Below are 20,083 nucleotides of genomic sequence, written 5' to 3'. Positions count from 1 at the left end.
ACAACATCAATAATAAACATATTGAGCCTCCTAAAATAGTCCACGCACAACCTAATTACATCATACATACGACGGCCACCGTAGTCGTGTCAAACGACCTAGAAATGTTACGAATAACTATCAGCCCACAACCCTACATATATATGGTGTTTTTCCGCACCCTTCCACCTCTAAAACTCCACAAAATAGTAGTAAAACACGCAGACCAACAGCAACACAAAAAAATCCACAAAACAGTCCGCTACAAGTGAAAAACTCGAACTCACGGCTTCCGATCACCGTCCCGTGAGTTCTTACATGTATAGATCGAATTACCATGAATTAACAGCAGAGAAAAATGTATGAAAGATGGCAGTAACTTACCTTACTTGTTGGATAACTCAGCCCTTTCCTTGGTTCTTCAAACTCTAGGTTTTACCTTCAAATAGAACTTGAAAGAGAGGGAAAATCGATTAGAGTTTGTGTGGGATTTTTGGGGAGGAGTTTCAGGGGTTAACTTTGGTTTTGAGGGTCTGAAATATGAATGTAATAACTGAGTTCATAACCCCTTAAAAGTCCTCTCTTGGCCGACTTAGGTCTTTTAATTTTGTCATATCATTTTGGCAAGTAGGTGATGCACCTACTTGTCATCTACCAATCTGCGCAAGCTTGCGAAAATATCAATATCTCTATATTCCGAGATCTTATTGACAAACTGTTTAATTCCTTGAAAAATAGACTCATAGATCTTTAATTTGGTGGGTAGATCACCCCGTAATTCCTTGTAAATTAGGAGAAAAGCTTAGAAACATTTGACCTAATGTTTAAGTAAAATTATGAACCTAAGTTATGACAACATTTGTCGACTTTTGTTTCATAACTCGTTTGACTTCAAGACTTATGATACAGATATTATATGATTCAAATACCTTAATACATGACCTCTTGAGTGTATTAAGAACCTCTAGGTTTACCTGAAAATATGAGTTACAACATCCTTGATTCGTCTAACTTCTAATACTTGTTAATCACCCTTGTATCACTTAAGACCAATAGGATTAACTTCTTATCATCTCAAAGGTAATTCCTTCTTGGATTTATGTTAACTAATATATGGCATGAACTAACGCTTGTGGATATGGGTTGTAACACCCTTCCCCTCTTAGGAACATTCGTCCTCAAATGTAAGGGTTCATGGGGAGTTTAAATCATCGTGGATTCCGGCCAAGTTTCTCCCATAAATAGAGGACAAACTTGCAAGAGGTTAACTTAACGTATGGCCTTACAAGAGTATGCAAAGCATTATGGACATGTACATTATCTGCATATCGTCATTTTGTATTAAGGAAGAGTATTCTCAAGTTATTGCTTCATAGAGCCATTTCACCTTCCAATGTATCATGTGTTCCAACAACATCCTTGTTATCTTCATTCTGGAATAGGTACGGGTATTTAGACTTCATCTCCTCTTCTGCTTCCCATGTCATTTCTTCCATATCCTTGTTCCTCCACAATACTTTGATGGAAGCTACATCTTTTGTTCTTAGCTTGCGGACTTGTCGATCTAATATAGCCACTGCCAGTTCTTCATATGATAGGTCCTCTATAACCTGTACATATTTGATAGGGACGACTCAGGAAGGGTATCCAATACATTTTCTCAACATAGATACATGGAATACCGGGTGGACAAATTCCAATTCGGATGACAATTCTAACTCATAAGCAACCTGTCCAATTCGTCGAAGAATTTTATACGGTCCGATATACCTTGGACTCAGCTTACCTTTCTTCCCAAAACGAATAATACCCTTCATTGGTGAGATCCTCAGGAAAACCCAATCACCAACCTCAAACTCCAGATCATGACGTCGGACATCGGAATAAGATTTTTTCCTGCTTTGTGCCGTCCTCAATCACTCCTGTATCACTTTCACCTTCTTAATGACTTGGTGAATCAAATATGGCCCATATAATTCTGTTTCACCAACTTCGAACCATCCAACTGGTGATCTACATCTCCTCCCGTATAGTGCCTCGTATGGGGCTATTTTAATACTGGAATGACAGCTATTATTATAGGCGAATTCTATGAGTGGAAGATGGTCATCCCAATTTCCTTTAAAATCTAAAACACATGCTCGTAGCATATCTTCCAGTGTCTGAATGGTACGTTCAGCCTGTCCGTCAGTCTGCGGATGAAATGCAGTGCTGAGATTCACTTGTGTGCCTAAACCCTTCTGAAAAGACCTCCAAAATTTAGTTGTAAATTGAGCTCCTCGGTCTGATATAATAGATACCGGCACACCATGAAGCCTAACAATCTCCTTGATATACAACTTCGCATAATCTTCATCCATGTAAGTTGTCTTAATTGGCAGAAAATGGGCACATTTTGTAAGTCGATCAATTACCACCCAGATGGAGTCAAACTTATGATAAGAGCGAGGTAATCCAATAATGAAGTCCATATTAATCACCTCCCATTTCCGGGTCGGAATCTCTATATTCTGAAGCAATCCAATGGGTTTCTGATGTTCTATCTTTACTTGTTGACAATTGGGACACTGGGCTACAAATTCTGCAATAGACTTCTTCATGTTATCCCACCAATATTTCTCCTAGACATCATGATACATCTTTGTCGAGCCGAGATAAATGGAATATCGGGATTGATGAATCTCATTCATAATCTTATCTCGCAACCCTGCCACATTAGGCACACATAATCGGCCCTAGTATCTCAGTGTCCCATCTCTTCCGATCTCAAAAGCCATACTTTTACACTGCTGAATGCTCTCTCTTAATCGTACTAAGATAGGATCTTCATATTGCCGTGCTTTTACCTTGGCTACCAAAGATGATTCTGATGTATTCTGTATAGTAACACCTCCATCATCAGAGTTTAACAATCTGATTCTCATATTGGCTAGCTGATGAAGCTCTTTAGTCAACCCCCATCTACCTGCCTCAATATGTACTAAGCTTCCCATTGATTTACGGCTGGGAGCGTCTGCCACAATATTGGCTTTACCGGGATGATACAATATCTCGACGTCGTAGTCTTTCAGTAATTCAAGCCACCTACGCTGCCTCAAATTCAACTCTTTCTGTTTGAAGATGTATTGTAAACTCTTGTGATCTGTGTAGATGTCAACATGGACGCCGTATAAGTAGTGCCACCATATCTTCAAAGCATATATTACTGCAGCCAATTCCAAATCATGGGTTAGATAATTCCTTTCATGCTTCTTCAATTGTCTTGATGCATAAGCAATCACCTTCCCACGCTGCATCAATACGCACCCCAAACCTATACCTGAGGCATCACAATATACCACATAACCTTCTGTTCCTTTAGGGTGAGCACTGGTGCGGATGTCAATCGATTCTTCAGCTCCTGAAAACTACGTTCACAAGTGTCAGACCACTGGAACTTGGTAGCTTTCTATGTTAACTTAGTCAGTGGTGATGATACATAGGAAAACCGTTCTACAAACTGCCTATAATATCCTACTAGCCCTAGGAAGCTGCGGACTTCTGATGGTATTGTAGGTCTCAGCCAATTCTTTACTACATCAATCTTCTGAGTGTCGACACTAATACCCTCGTCAGATATCACATGGCCAAGGAATGCTACTGAGTTCAGAAAAAATCACATTTGGAGAGCATAGCATATAACTCACGATCCTGAAGCGTCTTTAATACTATCCGTAAGTGGCCTGCATGTTCCGCCTCCAAACGAGAATATACCAGAATGTCATCAATGAATACAATCACGAACACATCAAGATAGGGCCTAAATACAGTATTCATGATATCCATAAAAGCTGCTGGGGCATTTGTTAGCCCGAACGACATCACCAAGAACACAAAGTGCCCGTATCTTGTCCGGAAGGCCGTCTTTGGAATATCCTTCTCCTTAACCCTCACCTGATGATACCCTAAACGTAAATCAATCTTGGAGAAATACTTGGCACCCTGGAGTTGGTCAAACAGGTTATCAATTCTTGGAAGTGGATACTTGTTCTTTATAGTAAACTTATTCAACTGTCGATAGTCGATACACATCCATAACGACCCCTCGTTCTTCCGCATGAATAGGACTGGTGCACCCCAAGGTGAAGTTCTAGGCCTAATGAAGCCCTTATCCAGCAAGTCCTTCAACTGCACCTTCAACTCTCGCAACTCTGTCGGGGCCATTCTGTATCGAGGGATAGAGATCGGTTGAGTGTCAGGCAACACATCAATGCTAAACTCAATCTCCCTTTCAGGAGGAAGGCCTGGGAGTTCATCTGGGAAAACATCTGGGAATTTGTTGACCACGGGGATTGATTGTAAAGTAGGCGATTTCGCCTCCGCATCCCTAACGCGAACGATATGCTAAATGTAACCTTTTGAGATCATTTTCCTTGCCTTAAGATAGGAAATAAACCTACCTTTTGGTGTAGCAATGATCCCTTTCCATTCAATGATGGGTTCACCAGGAAATTGAAACCTAACCATCTTCGTACGACAATCAACATTTGCATAGCATGAGGCCAACCAGTCCATTCCCATTATCACATCAAAATCAACCATTTCTAACTCAAATAAATTTGCTGAGGTTTGACGACTACAAATCATCACAGTGCAACCTCTATATACCCTTCTAGCAATCACAGAATCTCCTATCAGAGTAGATACAGCAAGGGGTTTACTTATCAATTCAGGTTCAATGCCAAACTTATTAGCCACAAAGGGTGTAACATATGATAATGTAGATCCCGAATCAATCAGCGCATATACATCATAAGAAAACACAGATAATATACCTATAACAACATCTGGAGATGACTCGAGATCCTGTCGACCTACTAGAGCATAGGTTCGATTTTGACTACCACTCGAACTCGGCACTGCACCTCTACCTCTACCACGACCTGTCGACTGCTGAAAACCCCGTGCTGGAGGTTGAACTAATGAGGAAGAAGTAGACACAAATCTAGTCGGCTGAGCCATACCATCACCTCCCCTGTTAGGACAATCCCGCATCATATGGCCAGGGTGTCCGCAAGAATAACATGCATTAGAACCTCGACGACACAGTCCAAAGTGGGCCATGCCGCACTGATCACAACGTGGTGTTGTGGGTCTCGTTTGACTAGTATCCCTGTGATGTTGCAAGCCTAATGCCTGCGAACTCTTACCTGGACCAGAATAGGTAAATCGATGATATTGAGGCCTTTGAAATTGTGAATGAGCACTACCTATAGGTGGCGCCAAATTCCTCGAAGACTGGGGCCTGACGCTGCCTCTGAAGTCATTAGAATACCTTGCAAATTTCGCCCTCTTATGCTGGCCCCTATCCTGCTCCCTATCTGCCCTCTGCTGGCGCTTACGATCCTCTAGGGTCTGGGCATAAACCTGAATACGGGAAATATGCCCTCCACCAAGGAGGCTGTCGTGCACTCATTTATCAGATGTGGTCCCAATCCGTTCACGAACAAATGCACCCTATCACTCATCTCGGCCACCATATAGGGAGCATACCTTGCTAAAGAGTCAAACTGCATATTGTACTCCCGCACACTCATATTACCTTGTCTAAGGTTCAAGAACTTATCAGCTCTAGCTCGCCGTATCTCAACTGGCAAGTAGCGATGAAGAAAGGCCTCAGAAAATCCCTTCCACACAGCTGGAGGAGCATTCAGACCCCTGGATCTCTTCCAACCATCATACCAGAGAACCGCTAAATCCCGTAGCCGATAAGAAGCCAACTCTACTGCCTCTGTATCACTAAGATTGATAACCCGCAGTGTACGATGAACCTGGTCAATAAAAGTCTGCGGTTCCTCCTTGGGGTCTGATCCAGTAAACACTGGAGGGTCTAAATTAATAAAATCACGAGTACTAACTGGTTTATCAGAAACACCTGTATTCTTCCTCTGAGCCTGAGCAACTACCAAGCTAGTCAATAACTGCAAAACACTCTGCATATCCTGGTCTGTAGTGCCAGATGGAGGAACTGGAGGTGCTGGGTGCCTCCTAATATCCTCTGGAGGAGACGGAGTAGATGAGGTATGAGACGACATCTCACTCTGAGCCTCACTTTGGCCTGCTCTGGCTTGGGGCACCTGACTAGTACCCTCTCCCGTAGTTGTATCAAGCCGTATACTAATTGTTTGCTTCCTAGTCGAAGGCATCGCTGAAAGAAAACAATGTGAATATTAGAGACTAACATTTACGACTCAACTCTACGCACGATCTAGATTCAGGAAGAAGGTAACAACCCTAGATGTCATGTAGTCTCCTGATTATTAATGTGGCGCGCTACACATCCATAATCAAGACTCTACTAGACACAGCTCATAGACAATCCCTAGGACAGACTTGCTCTAATACCAAGTTTGTCACGACCCAAACTGGAGGGCTATGACTAGCACCCGACCATACTTGCCGAGCACCAACGTACATTTTATCTAACCTTTTTTTATTATCTTTTAGGGTTGACGAGATCAATATAAATGGTAGACATGAATCATGGACAACCAACAATAAAATATGATGGCATGAACATACATAACAGGGGATGACCAAACAATCAAGAAACTATATATAAGGTACGAGCTACCACACTACAATGAAAGACTATACAACAAAAACTAGCCGACAAGGCATACCAAACTATACATGAGTCGACACCTGTATATGAGCCTCTAAATGAACATAAGTGCTGCAACATAGCCGGAACAGGGCCCCGACATACCCATAATGTCTATAACAAAAATGCATACCAAAACCAAGGCAAGTCTGGAGAAGGGATCTTGCTAATCACTGCTGAACTGGACAACCTACTATGGTGGGGGAGCTGCACCTACCTGCCTATCAGGGCCTGCAACACGACATGTAGCGTCCACAAACAAAAGGACGTCAGTACCAATAAAGTACTGAGTTTGTAAGGTAGGGAACCATATATACGAACAATAATGTAAGCAGGGATAGAGAATATACAACCTGGAACATCTGAGTACCTTTGAGGGCTACTGACATGAAATGCATGATACATATGTATGTATACATAAACTTTTAAAACATAAGCCTCTGTGGGCATCATCATCATCATATCGTACCCAGTCGTGATAGGCTCGGTAAAAAATGTACCCGGCCATCATAAGGCTCGGTAGAATCATACTCGGCCACGTGGAGCTCGGTAAAACCCAACTGATTAGTGGTTGCACAATAGGTTCCGTACCCGGCCGACTATAGCATGGCTCGATAGAGTAAAATAGATACATATATATATTGCATGCTCGACTCATGGAATAATATTCTAAATTTTTCGGAGTGACGTAAGATCGGTATCCTCTGTACACGTTATTAGGACTAACTCTTCACTATGAACCTTATAAGAATCAGGAAGTACCAACAACATTCATAACATAAGAATAAGAGAAGCAACATTAACATCAATCATTCCATAAGAGGGAAAACAATGTAAGTACTGCTAGCTTCTAAGAGTAGAGTATCTTTGAAAGCTCGTTCATTACATTATGTACAATCAGAGTCATGCAAAAGAAGGAAATGGATAGCCTCACATACCTTGTCCCAATCGCAAGCTATGCAATTGTCACAACTTCTTAGTCTACAATAAGAGAAACGATACTATCATTATCATTTAAGCGTCATAACTATTATGTATCGACCACAACCTATTTTACGTTGAAACGGACAACACCTCCTCTATATATATGACTTCACACCATTCAAAACAATCACCAAACATCCCAAACAACATCAATAATAAACATATTGAGCCTCTAAATTAGTACACGCACAACCTAATTACATCATACATACGACCGCCACTGTAGTCGTGTCAAACGACCCGGAAATATTACGAATAACTATCAGCCCACAACCCTACATATATATGGTGTTTCTCCACACCCTTCCACTTCTAAAACTCCACAAAAAATTAGTAAAACACCCAGCCCAACAGCAACACAAAACAGTCCACAAAACATTCCGCTACAAGTGAATAACTCGAACTCACGACTTCCGATCACTGTCCCGTGAGTTTATAGAACGAATTACCATGAATTCACAGCAGAGAAAAATGTATGAAAGATGGAAGTAACTTACCTTACTTGATGAATAACTCAGCCCTTCCCTTGGTTCTTCAAACTCTAGGTTTTACCTTCAAATAGAGCTTGAAAGAGAGGGAAAATCGATTAGGGTTTGTGTGGGATTTTTGGGGAGGAGTTGCAGGGGTTAACTTTGGTTTTGAGGGTCTGAAATATGGATGAAATAAATGAGTTCATAACCCCTTAAAATTCATCTCTTGGCCGACTTAGGTCTTTTAATTTTGTCCTATCATTTTGGCAAGTAGGTGATGCACCTACTTGTCATCTACCAATCTGCGCAGGCTTGCAAAAATATGAATATCACTATACTCCAAGATCGTATTGACAAACGGTTTAATGTGTTGGAAACTAGACTCATAGATCTTTAATTTTGTCGGTAGATCACCCTGTAATTCCTTGTAAATTAGGCGAAAAGCTTAGAAACATTTGACCTAATGTTTAAGTAAAATTATGAACCTAAGTTGCGACAACGTTTGTCGACTTTTGTTTCATAACTCGTTTGACTTCAAGACTTATGATACGGATATTATATGATTCAAATACCTTAATACATGACCTCTTGAGTGTATTAAGAACCTCTAGGTTTACCTGAAAATACGAGTTACAACATCCTTGATTCGTTTAACTTCTAATACTTGTTAATCACCCTTATACACCCTTGTATCACTTAAGACCAATAGGATTAACTTCTTATCATCTCAAAGGTAATTCCTTCTTGGATTTATGTTAACTAATATATGGCATGAACTAACGCGCGTGGATATGGGTTGTAACATCTATCTTCTTTGGATCAACCTGAATACCCTCGCTGGACACCATGTGCCCCAAGAAAGCCACTGAACTGAGCCAAAACTCACAGTTGGAGAATTTTGCATAAAGCTTCTCCTCCCTCAATCTCTATAACACAACTCTCAAATGCTCTGCGTGCTTCTCCTGGCTACGCGAGTACACTAGAATATCATCAATAAAGACTATGACAAACGAGTCGAGATAAGGCCGGAACACACTGTTCATCAAATGCATGAACGCTGCTAGGGCATTGGTCAGCCCAAATGACATCACCAAGAACTCATAATGACCATATCGGGTCCTGAAAGTTGTCTTAAGAATATCCGACCCCCTAATCTTCAACTGGTGATAACCTGAATGGAGATCAATCTTGGAGAACACTCTTGCTCCCTGAAGCTGGTCGAATAAATCAGCAATGCCAGGTAAAGGATACTTGTTATTAATTGTTACCTTGTTCAATTGCCTATAATCAATGTAGATACTCATAGTGCCATCCTTCTTCTTCACGAATAGAACCGGTGCACCCCAAGGTGACACACTAGGCCGAATGAACGCTTTATCAAGGAGTTCCTGAAGATGCTCCTTTAATTCCTTCAACTCCGCTGGTGCCATACGATACGGCAGAATAGAAATAGGCTGAGTGCCCGACACCAGGTCAATACAAAAATCAATATCCCTATCCGGTGGCATGCCCGACAACTCTGTAAGAAACACATCGGGAAAATCCCTCACAACTGGAACAAAATCAATACTGGGAGTCTCAGAACTGACATCCCTTACAAAGGCTAGATATGAAAGACAACCCTTCCCAACTATACGCTAGGCTTTCAAGAATGAGATCACTCTACTGGGAACATAATCAATCAAAACTCGCCACTCGATCCGTGGCACAACCGGTATAGCCAATGTGACTATCTTAGCATGATAGTACATTATAGCACGACACGGAGATAGCCAATCCATGCCCAAAATGACATTGAAATCCACCATACACAATAATAAAAGATCCACACGGGTCTCCAGACCCCCAATAGTCACCTCATACGACCAGTGCACACGGTCTACAATAATAGTATTGCCCACCAGAGTAGATACATGAACAGGTAAAGCAAGAAACTCAAGGGGCGTACCCAAATAACGAGCAAAGTATGATGACACATAAGAAAAGGTGGAACCAGGATAAAATAATACAGAGGCATCTCTGTGGTAGACTAAAACAATACCTGTAATAATAGCATCTGAAGAAATAGCATCGGGTCTGCCCAAAAGTGCATAGACACGGCCCTAACCACCACCTGATCGACCTCCCCCTCTAGGGCGACCCATAGCTGACTGGGCGGGTGGTGGTGAAGTAACTGGCACTGGAGCCGATGATTGATTCACCCTCATGCCTCAAACTGGAACCAACATAGCACATAACCGTGCAATCGACTAATTAATAGTGGACTCCCCCATTTGGCTCGAAGCCATTGACCAAAACATACACAATAACTCATAACGCATATAATTTATTGCTGCCATAATACCATAGTGAGATTAAACTCAATCCTTCATAAGCTCGTGGAACACTGGCAATTTGGTACTTTATATCTTCTACAGATCTCGCATTTACTCTCGTAGTAGTCAAGCATACTCTCTTGAGCAACCCAAATTCGAATTGTACAACATATATTTCCCTGGTAACAGAGATCTTCCAATAAATGACACAAGGGACTATGCAAACTTCAGAACAATCCGTAGGAGATAGCCCCACCTGCTTTGCCTCAAACTAACATTTCTATATACCTTCCACCATCATAAACATTACGCAGTCACTTAAACTTCCTGAGTCTAAACTCAGACCTCAACATAAACTTTACAACTAGGAAACATAGAAGGATTCATCACCCACCCATAACTCGGGGCTATACCTCAAATTAAGATAAAAATCGAGCACCTAATAGTCCTCCTATCCTCTAGCAGACCCTTCTCGTCACTTCCAAATAACATGAATACATCTCGCAGCCACATCACACTCTTCACATAACTATCCAGTCATCACCTCCCTTAATAGGGACACAACAGAACATATAGATCCAGAAACACGCGCTCACAAAATCAATAGCTCAAGGCTCAAGCTATAGGCGAAAATCCGGCCTCATGTCCTCTAGACTGGACCAACATCAATGCACAAATATACACCTCTCGCCCCTCGATCAGGGAATTACAAGCCATTGATGCATATCCGATACCGAGCGCTCATGCGCGCATACGAACGCGTGGAATGAATTTAAAGAGTTACATTTCAAGCTGAATCAAGGACGCACGAAAAGAATTTCAAGAATATGAAGTTTTTCCTAAAGGTTCTGTAGCCTCTCGAGGATAAATACAAAAGTCTCTATACCAATCCGTGAGACTCTATTAAAGTTGCTCATGACTCTTGAGACCTTTGTAACTTAGGCTCTGATACCAACTTGTCACGACCCTAAACCCGAACCCGGTCGTGATGGCGCCTCTCGTGAAGACAAGGACAACTGACACTTCCCATTTTCCAATCATTAACAGTTAAGCATTAAGAAATGGTCTAAACATGATAAAATAATCTAAAGTAGCTGATAATATCATAAATACACGGAGGAACAACCTAACACAGCCCGATACCGGGGTGTCACTAGTCATGAGCATCTATAAGTCATTATACAAGTCTGCTAAGTCTATAAGCTAGTACAAATGTCTGAAAAGAGATAGAAATGATAAAGGAGGAGAAACACGGGACTGCGGATGTCAAGTAGCTACCTCATGGACTCCGATATCTACTGGGAGCTCTCAACTCACACTAGCAGGATCCGCAACGCCTGAATCTGCACGCATGGGTGCAGGGAGTAAAATGAGTACTCCAACTTAGTGAGTAAAAAATGTAAATAAAGACTAAAAGCAAGAAATCACGTAAGGCACAAAGCATTCTACAATGAAGCAGTAAAACAATTAAAACAGTAAACCAGTGAAAGATATGTAAAATTCTTTAACTCAAACGTAGTTTCATGAAAAGCCTTTTTAATGACTAAGCAGGTAATTGACAGTCAATTATGAAAAGTAAACACATAAAGGTTAGCCCCACGGGCAACATCTCAGAACAATACCAGCCCCTCGGGCTCAATCTCACATCACAATGGGTACCCGCACTCACTGGGGGTGTACAGACTCCTAGAGTGGCCCCTTACGGCCCAAGTACAATATCAAGCCACCTCATGTCATCATCACTAGACCCTCGGCCTCATATCAATCAAGCCACCTCGTCACGTACATATCTCAGGCCCTAGGCCTCACAATCAATATCAAATGTTTCCTCACAACATTGGCCCTCAGCCTCACTCAGTCAAAAACTCCTCACAAGCCACTCGAGCAATAGTAAAACAGTGTTTCTCAGCCCAAACATCATTTAAAAATATCATTTAAGTATTAAAACTGAGTAAACATGGCTGAGTATGAAAACAGTTAAATATAACATGTTTGAGTTCAAGTATAAAGTCAAAACAGTAAGGAAATACCAGTAAAAATCCCCGAAGGGGTCAAATAGTTGGCGCGAATCCCAAATATGGCATTCAGCCCAAATACTGATGATAACAAATAGATTTCAGTCAAATATGCAGTAAAACCATCAATCGGGACGAACCAAGACACAATCCCCAATAGTGCTCGACCCCACGCTTGTCATCAAGCGTGTGCCTCACCTCAATATAGTACTACAATGTGCAATCGGGGGTTCCAAACCCTCAGAACATCATTTACAATCATTACTCACCTCGAACCGGTCAAATCTCTAGCTCGCAATGCCTTTGCCCCTCGAATCGGCCCCCACTCACGTCAAATCTATCCAAAATCAGAACGAGGATGTCAAAATATGCTAAGGGAACGAAGCCCAAGCGAAAATAATCAATTTACAACATAAATCCCGAAATTACCAAAACCCGACCCCCAGGCACACGTCTTGGAATTTGATAATTTTTACATTAATAGATTCCTTATTTTCCCACGATTTCATACATATCAAAAGTTCTAAAATCCGACCTCAAATGGTCCTTCAAATCCTCAATCAAAGGTCTAAATTTCCAAGCCCTAGTTCTTAAATTTTTGGCTAAATTTCCATGATTATTTAGATGGAATTCACATTAGAATCGAGTTTTTAGTCCAAGAATCTTACCTCCAAGTGATTCCCCATGAATACCTCTTCAATCCCTTTTAAAGAGCTCCAAAAACGACCAACAATGGAAGAAATAAACCCCACATTCGCGGACAAGACGACCTCTTAAACCTTCTGCCCAGGCCAAATTTCCATCTTCGCGAACTCGGTCAAAGCCTCGCGTTCGCAAAGCACAAAAAATCTGTTGACAAAAATTCTTCTTCGCGATCGCGACCACCCCATCGCGAATGTGATACTTTACCTAGATAGACCTTCACGAACGCGCTCCCTCGCCCGCGAACGCGATGAACAAACTATCTCAAAACCCAGCTGACCAATTTCTTCTATGCGAACGCGGAGCAGACCTCGCAAACGCGATGCATCATTTCCCACCCCTTCTCGAATGTGAAGACTCCATCGCAAATGCAAAGGCCAAAGTCTCAGCCTTCTCCAGCTAACCCTTCACGATCGCGGCTCTCCTCTCGCGAACGCGAAGAGCATTTGTCTGCAACACTGAGCAGCAAATTTCTGCAATTCTAAACATCATGAAATGGTCCGACTGACCACCCGAAACTCGCCCGAGGCCCCCGGGACCTCAACCAAACATGCCAACATATCCCATAATCTCATTCAAACTTGTTCCAACCTTCGGAACGCTCAAAACAACATTGAAACACCAAATTCGCATCGGATTCAAGCCTAAGAATTCCAAAATCTTCTAAATTACGCTTTTGATAAAAAACCCAACCAAACCATATCCGAATGACCTAAAATTTTGCAAACACATCCCAAATGACACAAAGGAGCTACTACAACTCTCGGAATTCCATTCTGACCCCTATATCAAAATCTCGCCTACCAACCGGAAATCGCCAAAATATTAACTTCGCCAATTCAAGCCTAAATCTACTTTGAACCTTCAAAACTCATTCCGATCATACCCCTAAGTCCCAAATCACCTCCCAAAGCTAACTGAACTATCAGAACTCACATCCGAGCCCTCTAACACATAAGTCAACATCTGTTTGACTTTTTCAACTTAAGCTTTCTCAAAAGAGACTAAGTATTTCAAACCTTACCAAAATCATTCCGGATTCGATCTGACCAACCCGATACCATGTATTACGGATAAGCAAAGCACAAAGAAGAAGAAAGTGGGAAAATGGAGCGATAACTCATGAGACGACTGGCCGAGTTGTCACAAATACAAACTCCTATAGGTTTGCCATAGGTATAATTCTTATACGAAATTTCACCGTAACTACAGCTTAATTCTTTTCTTACTCTCTTAGCGAATAAGGAGGGAAGACCATCTATAAACTTAGCTTTCCAATGCTCATATTTATTTTCGGGTAATTCCATAACCCTACTCATAAAGTTACCTTTGTACCATCTGAACTCACTAAAGGTCTTACATCTAAGATCATTTAGCAGAGTACAGATAGTCTCATGTTGATTTGTAAATCTACCATTGAAATGTTCTAGAATTGTAAGCCCAGTATATTTTAATACTCAACCCAATTTGCAACTATCTCTTTCTGATGTTAATATACTCGATGCTTTGACTTTAAATGTGAAAACGCATGGTTATAATTATGCGCCTGGTTCTGAACTTATATGTTTGTCTTATAGAATTTATTTTAAATTATTGTCCACTTTGAATCTTCGATGTAAGTTATATGATACAACGGATCAGACTATATTGGTGAAAACCAATTTTGCTAGGTCTAAGGTCACCACTAGGAGACTTATTAAGTGGGAAGAAATAAATTACCCAAGTACTTGGACTCTAAATTCGGTTATATCCCCAAGTCAGATCACTCACGACTTGTCAAACAGTGAATTTTCGCATATTACTCAAAATCCGGATGGTAGGATTTGTATTCAATTTGATGATAAGTCTACTATTTATAATAGACATTCGTTTTCTAATCATAGATTCTTACCTGCTATTCAACATATTTCTCCTATTGAACCATTCTATGGTCCAACCCAAAATCGTGCAGCCTCCTTACACACTATTTCTACAAAAATTAGTGGTAAGCCGGTTCAAAGGGTTAAAGTTAACCCTCAAACAAATATCATTCAAGATAATGATAATGTTTCTGATAAGGATATTCCTTTTGTATCCAAAATGGATTTCGACCCCAATGATACTGTCACGACCCAAACCCGAACCCAGTCGTGATAGTGCCTCTCGTGAAGACAAGGCCAGCCAACTACTCCCAGTTCAATCTTTAAGCAGTTAACATTTAAGAAACAGTAATAAGCATAATTAATTAAAGCAATGCTTGAGCAGTTAAAAACATAATTGTGGAAATTAACCCCAACACAGCCCGAAACCGGGGTGTCACTAGTCATGAGCATCTGTAAGCCACAATACAAGTCTGCTAAGTCTATAAGCTAGTACAAATGTCAGAAAAGAGATAGAAATGATAAAGGAGGAGAAACACGGAACTGCGGACGTCAAATACTACCTCGTGGACTTCGATATTTGCCAGGAGCTCTCAACTCGCACTAGAAGGATCCGTAACGCCTGAATCTGCAAACAGGGGTGCAGGGAGTAAAGTGAGTACTCCAACTCAGTGAGTAACAAATGTAAATAAAGACTGAAAGCAAGAAATCACATAAAGCCCAAAGCATGCTATAATGAAGCAGTAAAATAAGTAAAATAGTAGACCAGTGAAAGATAGGAAAAAAATTCTTTAACTCAAACGTAGTTTCATAAAAAGACTTTTTCAATGATTAAGCAGGTAATTGATAGTCAATTATGAAAAGTAAACACATAAAGGCTCGCCCCTCGGGCAACATCTCAAAATAGCACCAGCCCCTTGGGCAATTGCATAGAACAATACCAGCCCTCGAGCTCATTCTCACATCACAATGGGTACCCGCGCTCATTCGGGGTGTACAGACTCCTGGAGGATCTCCTTACGGCCCAAGCGCAATATCAAGCCACCTCGTGGCATCATCACTAGGCCTTCAGCCTCATATCAATCAAGCCACCTCGTGGCATACATATCTCAGGCCCTCGGCCTCATAATCAATATCAAATGTTTCCTTACAACATAGGCCCTCGCCCTCACTCAGTCAAAAAATCCTCATAAGCCACTCGAGCAATAGTAAAATAGTGTTTCTCAGCCCAAACATCATTTAAAAATATCATTTAAGTATTAAAATTGAGTAAACATGGCTGAGTACGAAAACAATGAAATATAACATGACTGAGTTCAAGTATAAAGTCAAAAAAGTGAGGAAATACCAGTAAAAATCCCTGAAGGGTTCAAATAGTTGGCACAAGGCCCAAATATGGCATTGAACCCAAATCATGATGATAACAAATTGATTTCAGTCAAATAAGCGGTAAAATAGTCATTCGGGATGGACTAAGTCACAATCCCCAACAGTGCACGACCCCACGCTTAGAACATCATTTACAATCATTACTCACCTCGAATAGGTCAAATCTCTAGCTCGCGATGCCTTTGCCCCTCTAATCGGCCTCCACTCGCGTCGAATCTATCCAAAATCAGAACGAGGATGTCAAAATATGCTAAGGGAATGAAGCCCAAGCGAAATAATCAATTTACAACATAAATTCCGAAATTACCAAAACCCGACACCTGGTCCCACATCTCAGAATTCGATAATTTTTACATCAATAGATTCCTTATCTCCCCGTGAGTTCATACATATCAAAAGTTCTAGAATCCGACCTCAAATGGTCCTTCAAATCCTCAATCGAAGGTCTAAATTTCCAAGCCATAATTCTTCAATTTTTGGCTTAATTTCCATGATTATTTAGGTAGAATTCACATTAGAATCGAGTTTTAAGTCCAAGAATCTTACCTCCAAGTGATTCCCCTTGAATCCCTCATCAATCCCCTTCAAAAAGCTCCAAAAACGACCAACAATGGAAGAAATAAACCCCACCTTTGCGGACAAGGCGACCTTTTAAACCTTCTGGCCAGGCCTAATTTCCTTCTTCGCGAATGCGGTCAAAGCCTCGCATTCGTGAAGCACAAAAATTCCATTGACCAAAACTCTTTTTCGCGAACGCGACCCCACCATCGCAAACACGATGCCTCAGCTTCACCAACCTACGCGAACGCGAACAAGCCTCTCGCGAACGCGATGCTTACTAATCTGGCCCTTTGCGAACGCAGAAATCCCCTTTGCGAACGCGAAGGTCAAAACTGACGCTTCCTTTCCTGACCGTTCGCGAACGCGAGGGTCCACTCACAGACACGAACACCAAAATACCTGCAACAACTGAAACCATTTTCTGCATTTTTTCTTAACTTAAAATGATCCGTTCAACCCTGCGAAACTCACCCGAGGCCCTCGGGACCTCAACCAAAAGAACCAACATATCCCAATACCTTATCCAAAGATGTTCCAATCTTCTAAACACCTTAAACAACATCAAATTAACCAAAACACATCAGATTCAAGCCTAACTTTCTAAAATCTTCTGAACTCCGCTTTTGATCAAAAACCCAACCAAACCACGTTCGAATGACCTGAAATTTTACACACACATCCCAAATGACTCAATGGAACTGCTGCAACTCTCAAAATTCCATTCCAACCCCTATATCAAAATCTCGCCTACAATTGGAAATCGTCAAAATATCAACCTCGCAAATTCAAGCCTAAATCTACTCCAAACCTCCAAAACTCATTCCGATTGCGCTCCTAAGTCACAAATCACCTCCCGAAGATAACCGAACCATCCGAACTCACATTCGATTCCTTTAACACATAACTCAACATCCGGATGACTTTTCCAACTTAACTTCCTTAAAAGAGACTAAGTGTCTCAAACCTTATCAAAATCATTCCGGATTCGATCCGACCAACCCGATACCACAAAACACGAATAACAAAGCATAAAAAAGCAAAAATGGGGAAAACGAAGCGGTAACTCATGAGACGACTTGCCGGGTCATCATAGATACTTAATGATTCCACACCAAATTGATTTTAGCCTAGGGTCGCGGGCAAGAAAATATATTCAAAAAGAATTTTTTAGTGATAAATGGAACCAGTTTAAACCTTGATTTTTCGAAACCTATAGCAAAGATGATTTAAATAATATTTCTCAAGAGTTCTATGAAACGTGCGCTTTGCATATCAAATTATATATATTTTGTTTTTTGGTTTATAATAACTTATTTACAGCTTTATATAAAGATTTTAGAAAGATATTATAAAGATGGGAGTGGTAATATTGTTAAAGCTATATACCATCCTCAAGCACCTTTTATTTTACCTAATAATACTGGTATCACGTTTTCTGCCTTCCAAAAATTTATTGATTAAAAGCTTTCTGGTTTAAATATCAGACCAATTGATTTATCAAAAAAATTTGCTGATAAAATTGAGACTATTTCTGATTATAAAAATGAAACGTGGTCAGAGTTTAATAAACTCAAGGGTTTAATTAAACCCAATAGTAAGTATGCCAACAAACCCAGAATGCAAACTTACTATTATTCCCGTCCTACTCCTCAAGATGTGTTAATAGAGGAACGAGATTGGAATCAGACTAATACATCTTACAGCGGTTCCAAAATTTATGAATGGAATCTTGAAGGTTTAACTGATAGACAGTTAACTATTCTTGTAAATAGAATGCTTGTGTACGCAACTATCTGTAAAAGTGTTAAAAATACAGATAAAACTATTTGCAAAATGATTATTACAGGCTTTACTGACCAATTTCATGGCTGGTGAGATAACTATTTATCCACTGAAGAAAAAACTTTGGTTATTAATGCAATAGCCACTAACGAGGGAGTTGATAACTTAGGCAAGGCTCTAGTAAAAAATAGAGAAGATGTTGTTTATATCTTTGTCCTTACAATTCTAGAACATTTCAATGGTAGATTTACCAATCAACATGAGACTGTTCGTACTCTGCTAAATGGTCTTAGATGTAAGACCCTTAGTGAATTCAGATGGTACAAAGATACATTTATGAGTAGGGTTATGGAATTACCGGGTTATGGAATTACCCGAAAATAAATATGAGCATTGGAAATCTAAGTTTATAGATGGGCTTCCCTCCTTATTTGCTGAAAGAGTAAGAAAAGCATTAAGGGGTAGTTACGGTGAAATTCCGTATAAGAATTATACTTATGGCAAACTTACATGAGTTTATACACAAGAATGATTAAACTTGTGTAACGAGCTAAAACTATTTAGACAACTTAAAATAGATAAGCTTAAGGAAAAATCTCAGTTAGGAGATTACTGTACCCAGTTCGGTCTACCCGAAACTTCCACCTATAATAGCAAAAAAGAAAATAAATATCATAGATATCCTAACCCTGATAGCCCGTATAATAAAAATAGATCTAGATATAGATCTAAGGAATATCGTGATACTAGAAAAGCTCATCGTAAATCTACTAGGTTTACGAAGAATAGGTCCAAGCGGGATCTTGCTGACATTAAGTGCTATAAGTGCAAAAAATTTAGCCATATAGCTCCAAATTGTAAGCTTCAAAAGCTAAAAATATTAGAACTAGAAGACGATTTACATGATAAGGTTTATAATTTGTTATACACTTCTGGATCAAAATCTGAATATAATTCTAAGACTGATTCTGAAGCTGAAGTTGATTTACTTGATTTATCTGATAGTGATAAAAATATTGATAATATTTGTACTGCTTGTAAAGGTGATACTTGTACCCGTGATGATGATGAATATTATAAATTACAACTCAATTTCAAGACTTGAATATGAAAACTATTACATCTGATAATGTAATAGATCTTTTAAAAGAAGTTACTGATGAAAAATTTACTGAAAAAATTATTAATTTGGCTGCAAGTTCAAGTTCTAGTAGTTCAAAACCTTTTGAAAAACAAAAGAACGAATTTGAATATTTTGTGCCTTATTCTTTGTTTGAAATTAATAAATGTCTTCATAAGACCAATACGCCAAGCAGAGATACACGTACAGTAAAATGGTCATAACTTTCTGTATACACCTCCAAATGATGAACAGTTTGATGCA

This window comes from Nicotiana tabacum, chromosome 1, assembly GCF_000715075.1.
Source record: "Nicotiana tabacum cultivar K326 chromosome 1, ASM71507v2, whole genome shotgun sequence".
Taxonomy (NCBI): domain Eukaryota; kingdom Viridiplantae; phylum Streptophyta; class Magnoliopsida; order Solanales; family Solanaceae; genus Nicotiana; species Nicotiana tabacum.
The sequence above is the reverse complement of the archived record's forward strand: the minus strand, read 5'-3'. Positions refer to the sequence as shown.